The sequence below is a fragment of the Lissotriton helveticus genome, chromosome 12, assembly GCF_964261635.1.
Source record: "Lissotriton helveticus chromosome 12, aLisHel1.1, whole genome shotgun sequence".
In the NCBI taxonomy this organism is placed as follows: Eukaryota; Metazoa; Chordata; class Amphibia; order Caudata; family Salamandridae; genus Lissotriton; species Lissotriton helveticus.
The window spans coordinates 343452939-343466859 of NC_136073.1; positions in this window are offsets into that span (position 1 = coordinate 343452939).

A 13921-nucleotide genomic window follows, 5' to 3' on the forward strand; every position below is an offset into this window, starting at 1 on the left:
AGATGTGTCCGGGCTATTAATGCAGCGTCATCCGCATACAGGAGGACAGGAATAGGAGTATCTCCTGCACGCGGGATGTCCAAGGATGCAGTTAAAAGTTTTTCTCCAGAGAATTTATATATAAAGTGAACAACATGGGGGCAAGAATGCAGCCTTGGCGCACACCCCTGCCAGATTTAAACCATGTTGTTCGATTACCTTCTTGATTCATTCTAATAGATGCCTTTAGATCTTTATGAAGTTCAGCTAGAAAATGGACAAGAGGTGGGTCAAGGCCCCATTTTAACAGCATGGACCATAGCCGAGCCCTGTTAACCAGGTCGAACGCTGTAGACAGGTCCATGAAGGCCACAAAAATTGACCCCTTTGCGGCCCTTGTATATTTAGAAATTATCAAATGTAAATTTAAACATTGGTCCTCTGTGCCTCTTCCTGATCGAAACCCGTACTGGGCATTGGACAAGATATCATTGTCCAACGTCCACTTATTAATTATAGCAAGCAATACTTTGCCCAGGACCTTCATAGAAGAATCAAACAAGGATATAGGACGGTAACATTTGGGGTCACATCTTTGCCCTTTTTTAAAAATAGGCACAATGATTGAGCATAGCCAGGTTTTAGGAAAACCCCATTCAAGTACACAGTTAAAAACATTCGCAAGTATTATTGCCCACATCTTTGGATTTAATTTATAGAGATCCAATGGCACCCCATCCGGTCCCGGGGCTTTGTTCCCAGCAGAACCTTTTATCGCTACCTCAACTTCAGATACACTAAAATCTAGTTTGTGTAGCATATCGGAGGGGCAAGGCATATGAAATATCTCAAATACCTCATTACTCCCATAAATTGCAGAAAAATGTTTAAGCCAGTCTGCTTCAGGGATATTTACTTCAAGATCTGTATTGCGTGATTGGGCAAATAAGGGGTTATTAATTATTGACCAAAATCTAGAACTTTGTTTGAGAGTAGTAGATTCCATTAATGAGTCCCAAGCTTCTTCTTTTATGACTTTTTTCCGTATCTTCACCACCTCAGCATAGTTCTTCCTAAGTTGGGCTACCAGTGACTTGTCTCTAGGAGTGTGTTTAAGCGCTCTCAACAAAGAAGAGTGAGCTTTAGAACATGCATGATCAAACCAACCATGGACTGGGGCCGGTCCCCTCCTTGGGCTAACTGTAAGCTCATCATCCACTCTGGAGCAGATAGCCTCAAAGGCGGCAACTACCTCCTTCCCCCCCATGTCTGGATCCCTGCATATATCAAGTTCAACTGCCAATTCTTGTTCGACCAGACCTAGAAAGTCCTCAGGGCACACTCTGCACCATTTTAGTCGCCTCCCTTGATCTTTGCTCCTGACATCCTTCACAGAAGTGCCCAATAAGGCACTTTTGAGGAGACAAAGAGACCCATCCATAACAAGCGACACCGGGTTATGGTCACTAAACCCAATATGGCGTTATAAAAAATTACATAATGAAGAAGACCTGGGGACATAAATATATAATCAATAATGGACTCACTTCCCCTTGCATTATATGTGACCACACGATCACTTGGATCAGAAAACCCTGGTTCGTATAAATCATTGGAAGATAACAAATCTTCCATTGCTGAACCCTTTATGCTGTGCTCAAAATGTGGCAAAGTCGTGTGATCAGGACAATCAACAACCTCAATCTGGCAGTGTAGCCCACACAAATGAACATTAAAATCTCCCATTAATATGAGTTGTACAAAAGTGGTTTGCTTTGACACATAATCAGTTCAAAAAGAAGATAACCCTTCTAAAACAAAATTTGGAGCACCCCCCTGCATTGAATTATAGCAATTTATAATAACCATCTTGTTTTTATCTGGTAAGAGGATTTCCAACAATTGAAAATAATGTGAAGAGCTGGGAATTTCCTTAACACTACCAGCTACATTGACGGACAATAGGAGCATCAAACCCCCTTTATCCCTTCCCACCGGGGAACTCTGGGCTTTAACAAAGAATGTTGTGTAACCATCCAGCCAAAAAACATTGTCCCTGGACCAAGTTTCTTGTAAGGCCACTATGTCATACTCTTTTAGCGTTTTTAACCAAATAGGGTCTTCCTGCTTTGAACGTAATCCCGCAATATTCCAGGACAGCAACCTGACGTTTTCCGGGCCAAGATCTGTTGGGGCATCACAAACTCCAGATGATATGTTAGAGGGTGACATGGCAATAGCGTTATCATAGCCGTAAGCTTTTTTTTCTCATTTTAGCATGCACTAGTCAGTCAGTATCTGCTTGATTGGCAAGTGCCGCAAATCTATTGGACAAAATTAAATCTTCTCTGGGCATAAACCTTAAAGTATTAGCTGTACCGCCTCCACCCCTCGATTGCTGGGTAACCCATTGATTCGCTTGTAGAGGGGAAAATGCCTTGTCTTCTTCCCATGGGTTTTTGTTATGAGAAAGCCTAGTTTTCTCGCCTCCAGATAGCATGTGTATAGGCGGATAGAAAAAACCCAGGGGCATGGCACGAACGCCCTTACCTGCTGGGTCCAGGGGAGATGCATCCCAAAAGAGGCGGCTAGTTATGTTACGTGATTTAAAATTTACTATTACACAGTCACCTATCACACATTTCTTTGTATGACCCACCCAGTTAACCCTTCTGCCCGTCAATATATTATCTGCAATGTTACTTTCGTCCGAACAGTTTGCATTGCACCATTTTTTAATATGACTAAGCAAGGTTTCGTGTGATTCTACCTCCCCATCAGCTAACTTAGGCACATTTACCAGTTTTGCTACAAAAGGTGTTGCATCTGGTGGTAAATTGACTGGGGGTACCATACCCGACCGCCCCCCCTGTAAGCCTCGAGCCCTTTCCGATGGTGTGGAACTAGGCATAGCTTCCAAAGAAGGCGTAGGTATACCCTTCTCAACTTTTCCTTTATTGGGCACAGGGTTACCAGTAACCGTGTTAGCCAAGGGACCGCCAGCCTTGGGTGCAGGTACCTGTAAAGCTGGTGTACACAACACAGTTTGTGTGGGGGGCGTAGACAGCTGTTTGTTTAAAAAATCATTTATACGGTCACATTTCACCATAAGGCCCTTAACACAGTCCTTCAAAGTCTCAGTTATATCGCTGGCAATCTGAATTAGAGCGGATTCCAGTCTATCAGAAAAGAGTTTTTCTAATAAAGACGAAATACCCTCCTCTGTAATGTATATAGCAGATTGACCCCCAATCTGACCACTTGATATACTCTCCTTAACACCCGAGACAACAGGTGTAGGAGGTGTCACTGTTTCTGGCAGTTCCGGAATAGGAAGTACAGTGGGGGTCTGCGGCATGATTGGTCTACATGTCTCAATGATGACCCTCGGTTCCAACGGTATACAGTTGATGGAAGAAGTAATAGATGTACCTGAGCCCTCCTGAGTGCTTTCAAGGCCCAGCTCCCGCTCTGTGACCGCAATCTGAGTAGAGAGTTCGTCCACTTTCGTAGTCAGATATGTTATAATACTGGTAGTGTATTTTGGAACTTTAGCTTTCACTTCCCCCACCGCAGACGTTGGTAACTTTCGCTTACCCATGGTGAAAAGGACGTGGCCCGTCCCGTCCCTGGTCGTCCTTGGACGGCCTTAGACGGCCCGCCCTCTGCACGGGCTCCGCCCGGGGTCGCCCGCGCACGTCCCGCGACGCGGGAGGAGCTGCTGTTACTTATGCGCCTCCGGGCGCTGAGGGCTGGCGCTGCTGACGCTGGACCCGGCGTCCCCGGGAAGAGCAGGGGGAGCTGGGTAATGTAGTTCGCTCCGAGCGCTGCTGGAGAACCAGTGTCGGTTTGCGGGTCCCGTGCCTCTGGACCTCCGCACCTCCGCAGACGATGCCCCTCAGGTGAGTGCCCCGCTCCTCTGCAGGAGCCGCTGTTACTTATGCGCCTCCGGGCGCTGAGGGCTGGCGCTGCTGACGCTGGACCCGGCGTCCCCGGGAAGAGCAGGGGGAGCTGGGTAATGTAGTTCGCTCCGAGCGCTGCTGGAGAACCAGTGTCGGTTTGCGGGTCCCGTGCCTCTGGACCTCCGCACCTCCGCACCTCCGCAGACGATGCCCCTCAGGTGAGTGCCCCGCTCCTCTGCAGGAGCCGCTGTTACTTATGCACCTCCGGGCGCTGAGGGCTGGCGCTGCTGACGCTGGACCCGGCGTCCCCGGGAAGAGCAGGGGGAGCTGGGTAATGTAGTTCGCTCCGAGCGCTGCTGGAGAACCAGTGTCGGTTTGCGGGTCCCGTGCCTCTGGACCTCCGCACCTCCGCAGACGATGCCCCTCAGGTGAGTGCCCCGCTCCTCTGCAGGAGCCGCTGTTACTTATGCGCCTCCGGGCGCTGAGGGCTGGCGCTGCTGACGCTGGACCCGGCGTCCCCGGGAAGAGCAGGGGGAGCTGGGTAATGTAGTTCGCTCCGAGCGCTGCTGGAGAACCAGTGTCGGTTTGCGGGTCCCGTGCCTCTGGACCTCCGCACCTCCTCAGACGATGCCCCTCAGGTGAGTGCCCCGCTCCTCTGCAGGAGCCGCTGTTACTTATGCGCCTCCGGGCGCTGAGGGCTGGTGCTGCTGACGCTGGACCCGGCGTCCCTGGGAAGAGCAGGGGGAGCTGGGTAATGTAGTTCGCTCCGAGCGCTGCTGGAGAACCAGTGTCGGTTTGCGGGTCCCGTGCCTCTGGACCTCCGCACCTCCGCAGACGATGCCCCTCAGGTGAGTGCCCCCATACTTCTTATAGATGAGAGGTGTGCTGGGTGGAAAGTTTCTTGCATGTTCTCTCTGAGATAAATCTGATATTATTTAAAATGATGATTGACAATATGCCTCATTAGAAGGTTAGAGGTTGAGGTCTCAATTACAGAATTCTTTTAGTGGACATTACAACTCCACTGTTAAAGTAAAGATGTTACATATGTAATTGAGAAATACAAGAGCCTTACCACACCACCACCGTAAGATAATAGTACACACATTCCAATGGCTGGATGCTATAGAAGGAGCTAACAAAGAAAAGAAGTCAGCAGATCTGTGAAGGATATATTGCTGGCTCAGGATTTCCAATGGCAGCAAAGCCACCTGGTGGCATATCATGTACCATGTCACCAGGGATGTTGTCTAAGTGCCCAGACGTCTTCTTAAAGGCTACAATATTAACGATCCTGTCTAAATCAGCATTTCCCCAGTGTTAAAATACCTGTAGCATCACGTAATAAGGACTCTGAATCTGTCAAAGAGGATTTAGCTCCAGAGAAACAGGTGTGCAGTCATCTCGGCGAAACTCTAGCAGGAAGCTGACTTCTAGCGAGATCGCGTTTTGTGCAAGAACTTGTGGGAAGCTAAGGTCTACCAAGAAGTAGCAGTCATCTTTGGAGCGTCTTTCTACATAAGACGTACCCGCGTGAAGCACATTACTTTAGCTATTGAAATCTGAAACTGAAGAAGAGGCTTGCCTGTACCCAGGAGTATCCACAGTTTTTGTAACTCCACTTCTAATTTTCGGGGTATCTGCTTTGTCTTGCAGGTTGATCCTTAATGTGAAGCTATTCAAAGAGCAGCAGCCAGCGAACAAAGAAAAGCCCAAGGTAAGTGGCATGAAAAATGAAAGCTCAGAAACTTTGATTTAAGAGAAAAAGCAAGTAGAGGGAAAGAAGTACAGCCAGAACTGGTTGACTTCATAGCATAGTTCACAATGTGTTTAGGCCTTCCATTGGCGTAATGACCACAGTAATTATGCATGCATCCATGGTGGCCATCTTGAATGCATGATGTTTGCTCCTACCTGGGCACAGCAGAATCATGCCTGCTGGTGGCAGCTATTTAATACAAAAAAGCATTGGCAAAGCCAAAGGATTTCACTGCAGGGACACGTTGGCTTTGCCAATGTTTGTTACAAATAGAGGTGCATGCTTCACTGTCATGTCTGTAGCACAATAATCTGTTACGACTATTGAACGTGCCCAAAGTGTTTCACCAGTGTTACAATACACAAGTGTGTTGTCTTTCACCCAATGTACATCATTACCAGTTGTGCCAAACCTGCTGACTTCAACAATTTAAAACACAAACTTGACACTGCCAACGGTAGCTGGTGGATTTTAAAAGTGGTGGGGCAGATATTTAGACCTATGTATGACCGATCTTGAACTGTAAGAGGTGGGTCTTGGGTGGGGAGGTTCTGCCTGCAACAACATTCTGAAGAATTGACATAGAGGATTTTACATACAATTACATACATGTAATGTATGTAATGTATTGTTGAAGGCTTCCATTTTGCTACCACATTCTACATACGTAGACAAGAAGCGCTTTCATAAACAAACAAATATTTATGGCTCAGAAAGGAAAAGACAATTCTGCAGAAAATAGTAGGAAAACATTTGCTGTGAATTTACTGCTTTAAAAGAGTGCCAGCAAGGGATTTTACTTGACGGTATTTATGACAGATAACAGACTATTTATTGAATACCTATATGTATCTGTTCCAATTCAATTTGTTTCTGAAACATTTATAATAAAGCTACTTAAGTAGACAATGAAGACGTAAGAAGAAAGCAACACGGGAAAGTTTTCATATCAGAAAATATTTTCTTTTATATAGATTTTTAGACAAAAATTCATAGGGTACATGTAAACAATGAGAATTAATCATAACTCATTCAAATGAACAAGAAAATACAAACGTATTCCTATAATTCATTTGTGTAGAAAGTCCAAACCAATGCAAATAAAAAACAAATGACTCTTATTTTGCTAAAATAAAGATCACTTGTGTAGTAAAGAGCAGGTAAGGTAATGGACTTTGTCGTCGACGTTTCGATCTATGGTTCAACTCTTTCAGACCATCTTCAGGACAAAAAATTTGTTTGTGGCTGTGACCCCTTTTTCAAAAAAATCCTTTGCGACTTCATGATCAATAGAGTATAGAAAAGAAGACTTGTAGCAATGGTCTTGTTGATCTGAATAATCAGTGTTTCACTAATCGGACGATGCTATGAGTAGTCCTTTTTCTCACGAGCAGTCTTTTTCAATAAGGTAATTGACTTTCGTTATTTTGGCCAGTTTGCGAAAAAAGTAAAAAGCGCACCGACGTGGAGACTTTAGGAGCTTTCCGGCAGAGACGTGCTGGTCTGACCGAGTCACGTGAAATCCGGCATCGAACGTGACTCCAATTGAATTGGAACAGATACATATAGGTAATCAAATAAATAGTCTGTCATCTGTGATGAATACCTTCAAGTAAAATCCCTTGCTGGCACTCTTTTAAAGTTACTTAATCTGCCCAAGCCTGCAAGGGTAAATTGGGTTTCCCACCCTCCTTTCCTTGTGAATTTACTGCAGCTATCTGCCCCAAGAAGAAATAAGCAAGTCCAACTCACATCTGTAGCTACTTCAGATTTTTTTTCAAACTAATTAATTGTAGCTGCAGTGTTTAAAACATGTGCCTTATACAGTCCGAAGTTAATGTGGAAAAGAGTGGTTGGATTCCTTCTTCAGCCTGCTCCATACCCTGATGAGCAAGTCATTGCCACCCACTCTTACATTGCTTCCTGGAGGTCTGCCCAGCCCCTTGCCCTTGAAATGAATAGGGTTGAGTTAACTTCGCCCTGGGCCATTACATAGACGCCCAAAATTCAACCCTATGGGCGCGGTGAAGATTTAAAGCACTCGCCACTATGATGCACCAAAGGTGGCTTGTGCCTTCAGGGCAAAGAAGACCTTGCCCATCCCAGCACATGCGCAACCAGCCACCTTCAAATCCCTCCCAACCTACAATAAAAAACAAAAATTGGTTAATGCAAAAGGTTTCACCTATGTGATTAATAGTTTTATTTAAGTAAGTTTTAGCTTGGTGAGCAGTTGAGCAATATAATTTAAAGATACTCTGTAAAAGTGTTATGACTTGTTTATTGATAAAGGCAATGTATTGTGCAGTAACAGGTGATAATATAAAGTGCTCCTGTACAAATCTCAGTTATGCTGCAAAATCTGCTATTCTGAACTCAGATCCACTTTTGGCAGCCACGTTTGTGTTTAGAGGACAACTTTTGGGTCGGCTTTGCGCTGGATAAAAAAGCAAATAAAATATAAGCCTCTCCACACTCGCACTGGGCACCGTGTCCATTCTGCCACACTGAAAGCGCTATTATTGTCCGCTTTTTCTGATATAAGTGCCCATCACCAGAAACACACACTTTTTGGTTGTATCAAGGAAGGTACAAGAGAGACACAAATCTATGCTGGGAATCGAATAAGGAATGGATTTTGCACACATCAAGCACCATGCCGGCTGCATCCTATGAGAATGACAGAGAGAGCTGCTGGCATTACAGCCGTCTTCAGCCGAGTCCCTTGCTCACTTTGCCACTGGAGTCAAGCAAGCCCGGCTGAAGACGGCTGTAATGCCAGAAACCGGTCCTGGGAAGCTTGATTCCGGTCCAGGGAAGACATGGCTTGGCAGTTTGGGCTGGACTGTTTCCAGAAGGCACAGGGTCAGACTGATTTGCATATAGCCATGTCTGAACTGGGGTGGTGGAGTGAGCTAAAGAACGGTGATGGATTAAACCCAGATCAGTTGACTGGGGGTGAGTGTTTGTATTGTCAACGCTCCGTCCATCATCACCTTTGGTTTTTCTTTGTTCGCCCTAAGTTGGCAGGGTATGCTCAGACGTGAGTCCCTTGCTCACTTTGCCACTGGAGTCAAGCAAGCCCGGCTGAAGACGGCTGTAATGCCAGAAACCGGTCCTGGGAAGCTTGATTCCGGTCCAGGGAAGACATGGCTTGGCAGTTCGGGCTGGTCTGTTCCCAGAAGGCACAGAGTCAGACTGATTTGCATATAGCCATGTCTGAACTGGGGTGGCGGAGTGAGCTAAAGAACGGTGATGGATTAAACCCAGATCAGTTGACTGGGGGTGAGTGTTTGTATTGTCAACGCTCCGTCCATCATCACCTTTGGTTTTTCTTTGTTCGCCCTAAGTTGGCAGGGTATGCTCAGACGTGAGTCCCTTGCTCACTTTGCCACTGGAGTCAAGCAAGCCCGGCTGAAGACGGCTGTAATGCCAGAAACCGGTCCTGGGAAGCTTGATTCCGGTCCAGGGAAGACATGGATTGGCAGTTCGGGCTGGATTGTTCCCAGAAGGCGCAGGGTCAGACTGATTTACATATAGCCATGTCTGAACTGGGGTGGCGGAGTGAGCTAAAGAACGGTGATGGATTAAACCCAGATCAGTTGACTGGGGGTGAGTGTTTGTATTGTCAACGCTCCGTCCATCATCACCTTTGGTTTTTCTTTGTTCGCCTAAGTTGGCAGGGTATGCTCAGACGTGAGTCCCTTGCTCACTTTGCCACTGGAGTCAAGCAAGCCCGGCTGAAGACGGCTGTAATGCCAGAAACCGGTCCTGGGAAGCTTGATTCCGGTCCAGGGAAGACATGGCTTGGCAGTTCAGGCTGGACTGTTCCCAGAAGGCACAGGGTCAGACTGATTGGCATATAGCCATGTCTGAACTGGGGTGGCGGAGTGAGCTAAAGAACGGTGATGGATTAAACCCAGATCAGTTGACTGGGGGTGAGTGTTTGTATTGTCAACGCTCCGTCCATCATCACCTTTGGTTTTTCTTTGTTCGCCCTAAGTTGGCAGGGTATGCTCAGACGTGAGTCCCTTGCTCACTTTGCCACTGGAGTCAAGCAAGCCCGGCTGAAGACGGCTGTAATGCCAGAAACCGGTCCTGGGAAGCTTGATTCCGGTCCAGGGAAGACATGGCTTGGCAGTTCGGGCTGGACTGTTCCCAGAAGGCACAGGGTCAGACTGATTTGCATATAGCCATGTCTGAACTGGGGTGGCGGAGTGAGCTAAAGAACGGTGATGGATTAAACCCAGATCAGTTGACTGGGGGTGAGTGTTTGTATTGTCAACGCTCCATCCATAATCACCTTTGGTTTTTCTTTGTTCGCCCTAAGTTGGCAGGGTATGCTCAGACGTGAGTCCCTTGCTCACTTTGCCACTGGAGTCAAGCAAGCCCGGCTGAAGACGGCTGTAATGCCAGAAACCGGTCCTGGGAAGCTTGATTCCGGTCCAGGGAAGACATGGCTTGGCAGTTCGGGCAGGACTGTTCCCAGAAGGCACAGGGTCAGACTGATTTGCATATAGCCATGTCTGAATTGGGGTGGCGGAGTGAGCTAAAGAACGGTGATGGATTAAACCCAGATCAGTTGACTGGGGGTGAGTGTTTGTATTGTCAACGCTCCGTCCATCATCACCTTTGGTTTTTCTTTGTTCGCCCTAAGTTGGCAGGGTATGCTCAGACGTGAGTCCCTTGCTCACTTTGCCACTGGAGTCAAGCAAGCCCGGCTGAAGACGGCTGTAATGCAAGAAAACGGTCCTGGGAAGCTTGATTCCGGTCCAGGGAAGTCATGGCTTGGCAGTTCGGGCTGGACTGTTCCCAGAAGGCACAGGGTCAGACTGATTTGCATATAGCCATGTCTGAACTGGGGTGGCGGAGTGAGCTAAAGAACGGTGATGGATTAAACCCAGATCAGTTGACTGGGGGTGAGTGTTTGTATTGTCAACGCTCCGTCCATCATCACCTTTGGTTTTTCTTTGTTCTCCCTAAGTTGGCAGGGTATGCTCAGACGTGAGTCCCTTGCTCACTTTGCCACTGGAGTCAAGCAAGCCCGGCTGAAGACGGCTGTAATGCCAGAAACCGGTCCTGGGAAGCTTGATTCCGGTCCAGGGAAGACATGACTTGGCAGTTCGGGCTGGTCTGTTCCCAGAAGGCACAGAGTCAGACTGATTTGCATATAGCCATGTCTGAACTGGGGTGGCGGAGTGAGCTAAAGAACGGTGATGGATTAAACCCAGATCAGTTGACTGGGGGTGAGTGTTTGTATTTTCAACGCTCCGTCCATCATCACCTTTGGTTTTTCTTTGTTCGCCCTAAGTTGGCAGGGTATGCTCAGACGTGAGTCCCTTGCTCACTTTGCCACTGGAGTCAAGCAAGCCTGGCTGAAGACGGCTGTAATGCCAGAAACCGGTCCTGGGAAGCTTGATTCCGGTCCAGGGAAGACATGGCTTGGCAGTTTGGGCTGGACTGTTCCCAGAAGGCACAGGGTCAGACTGATTTGCATATAGCCATGTCTGAACTGGGGTGGCGGAGTGAGCTAAAGAACGGTGATGGATTAAACCCAGATCAGTTGACTGGGGGTGAGTGTTTGCATTGTCAACGCTCCGTCCATCATCACCTTTGGTTTTTCTTTGTTCGCCCTAAGTTGGCAGGGTATGCTCAGACGTGAGTCCCTTGCTCACTTTGCCACTGGAGTCAAGCAAGTCCGGCTGAAGACGGCTGTAATGCCAGAAACCGGTCCTGGGAAGCTTGATTCCAGTCCAGGGAAGACATGGCTTGGCAGTTCGGGCTGGACTGTTCCCAGAAGGCACAGGGTCAGACTGATTTGCATATAGCCATGTCTGAACTGGGGTGGCGGAGTGAGCTAAAGAACGGTGATGGATTAAACCCAGATCAGTTGACTGGGGGTGAGTGTTTGTATTGTCAACGCTCCGTCCATCATCACCTTTGGTTTTTCTTTGTTCGCCCTAAGTTGGCAGGGTATGCTCAGACGTGAGTCCCTTGCTCACTTTGCCACTGGAGTCAAGCAAGCCCGGCTGAAGACGGCTGTAATGCCAGAAACCGGTCCTGGGAAGCTTGATTCCGGTCCAGGGAAGACATGGCTTGGCAGTTCGGGCTGGACTGTTCCCAGAAGGCGCAGGGTCAGACTGATTGGCATATAGCTATGTCTGAACTGGGGTCGCGGAGTGAGCTAAAGAACGGTGATGGATTAAACCCAGATCAGTTGACTGGGGGTGAGTGTTTGTATTGTCAACGCTCCGTCCATCATCACCTTTGGTTTTTCTTTGTTCGCCCTAAGTTGGCAGGGTATGCTCAGACGTGAGTCCCTTGCTCACTTTGCCACTGGAGTCAAGCAAGCCCGGCTGAAGACGGCTGTAATGCCAGAAACCGGTCCTGGGAAGCTTGATTCCGGTCCAGGGAAGACATGGCTTGGCAGTTCGGGCTGGACTGTTCCCAGAAGGCACAGGGTCAGACTGATTTGCATATAGCCATGTCTGAACTGGGGTGGCGGAGTGAGCTAAAGAACGGTGATGGATTAAACCCAGATCAGTTGACTGGGGGTGAGTGTTTGTATTTTCAACGCTCCGTCCATCATCACCTTTGGTTTTTCTTTGTTCGCCCTAAGTTGGCAGGGTATGCTCAGACGTGAGTCCCTTGCTCACTTTGCCACTGGAGTCAAGCAAGCCCGGCTGAAGACGGCTGTAATGCCAGAAACCGGTCCTGGGAAGCTTGATTCCGGTCCAGGGAAGACATGGCTTGGCAGTTCGGGCTGGACTGTTCCCAGAAGGCACAGGGTCAGACTGATTTGCATATAGCCATGTCTGAACTGGGGTGGCGGAGTGAGCTAAAGAACGGTGATGGATTAAACCCAGATCAGTTGACTGGGGGTGAGTGTTTGTATTGTCAACGCTCCGTCCATCATCACCTTTGGTTTTTCTTTGTTCGCCCTAAGTTGGCAGGGTATGCTCAGACGTGAGTCCCTTGCTCACTTTGCCACTGGAGTCAAGCAAGCCCGGCTGAAGACGGCTGTAATGCCAGAAACCGGTCCTGGGAAGCTTGATTCCGGTCCAGGGAAGACATGGCTTGGCAGTTCGGGCTGGACTGTTCCCAGAAGGCACAGGGTCAGACTGATTTGCATATAGCCATGTCTGAACTGGGGTGGCGGAGTGAGCTAAAGAACGGTGATGGATTAAACCCAGATCAGTTGACTGGGGGTGAGTGTTTGTATTGTCAACGCTCCGTCCATCATCACCTTTGGTTTTTCTTTGTTTGCCCTAAATTGGCAGGGTATGCTCAGACGTGAGTCCCTTGCTCACTTTGCCACTGGAGTCAAGCAAGATCGGCAGAAACCGGTCCTGGGAAGCTTGATTCCGGTCCAGGGAAGACATGGCTTGGTAGTTCGGCCTGGACTGTTCCCAGAAGACACAGGGTCAGACTGATTTGCATATAGCCATGTCTGAACTGGGGTGGCGGAGTGAGCTAAAGAACGGTGATGGATTAAACCCAGATCAGTTGACTGGGGGTGAGTGTTTGTATTGTCAACGCTCCGTCCATCATCACCTTTGGTTTTTCTTTGTTCGCCCTAAGTTGGCAGGGTATGCTCAGACGTGAGTCCCTTGCTCACTTTGCCAATGGAGTCAAGCAAGCCCGGCTGAAGACGGCTGTAATGCCAGAAACCGGTCCTGGGAAGCTTGATTCTGGTCCAGGGAAGACATGGCTTGGCAGTTCGGGCAGGACTGTTCCCAGAATGCACAGGGTCAGACTGATTTGCACATAGCCATGTCTGAACTGGGGTGGCGGAGTGAGCTAAAGAACGGTGATGGATTAAACCCAGATCAGTTGACTGGGGGTGAGTGTTTGTATTGTCAACGCTCCGTCCATCATCACCTTTGGTTTTTCTTTGTTCGCCCTAAGTTGGCAGGGTATGCTCAGACGTGAGTCCCTTGCTCACAATGCCACTGGAGTCAAGCAAGCCCGGCTGAAGACGGCTGTAATGCCAGAAACCGGTCCTGGGAAGCTTGATTCCGGTCCAGGGAAGACATGGCTTGGCAGTTCGGGCTGGACTGTTCCCAGAAGGCACAGGGTCAGACTGATTTGCACATAGCCATGTCTGAACTGGGGTGGCGGAGTGAGCTAAAGAACGGTGATGGATTAAACCCAGATCAGTTGACTGGGGGTGAGTGTTTGTATTGTCAACGCTCCGTCCATCATCACCTTTGGTTTTTCTTTGTTCGCCCTAAGTTGGCAGGGTATGCTCAGACGTGAGTCCCTTGCTCACTTTGCCACT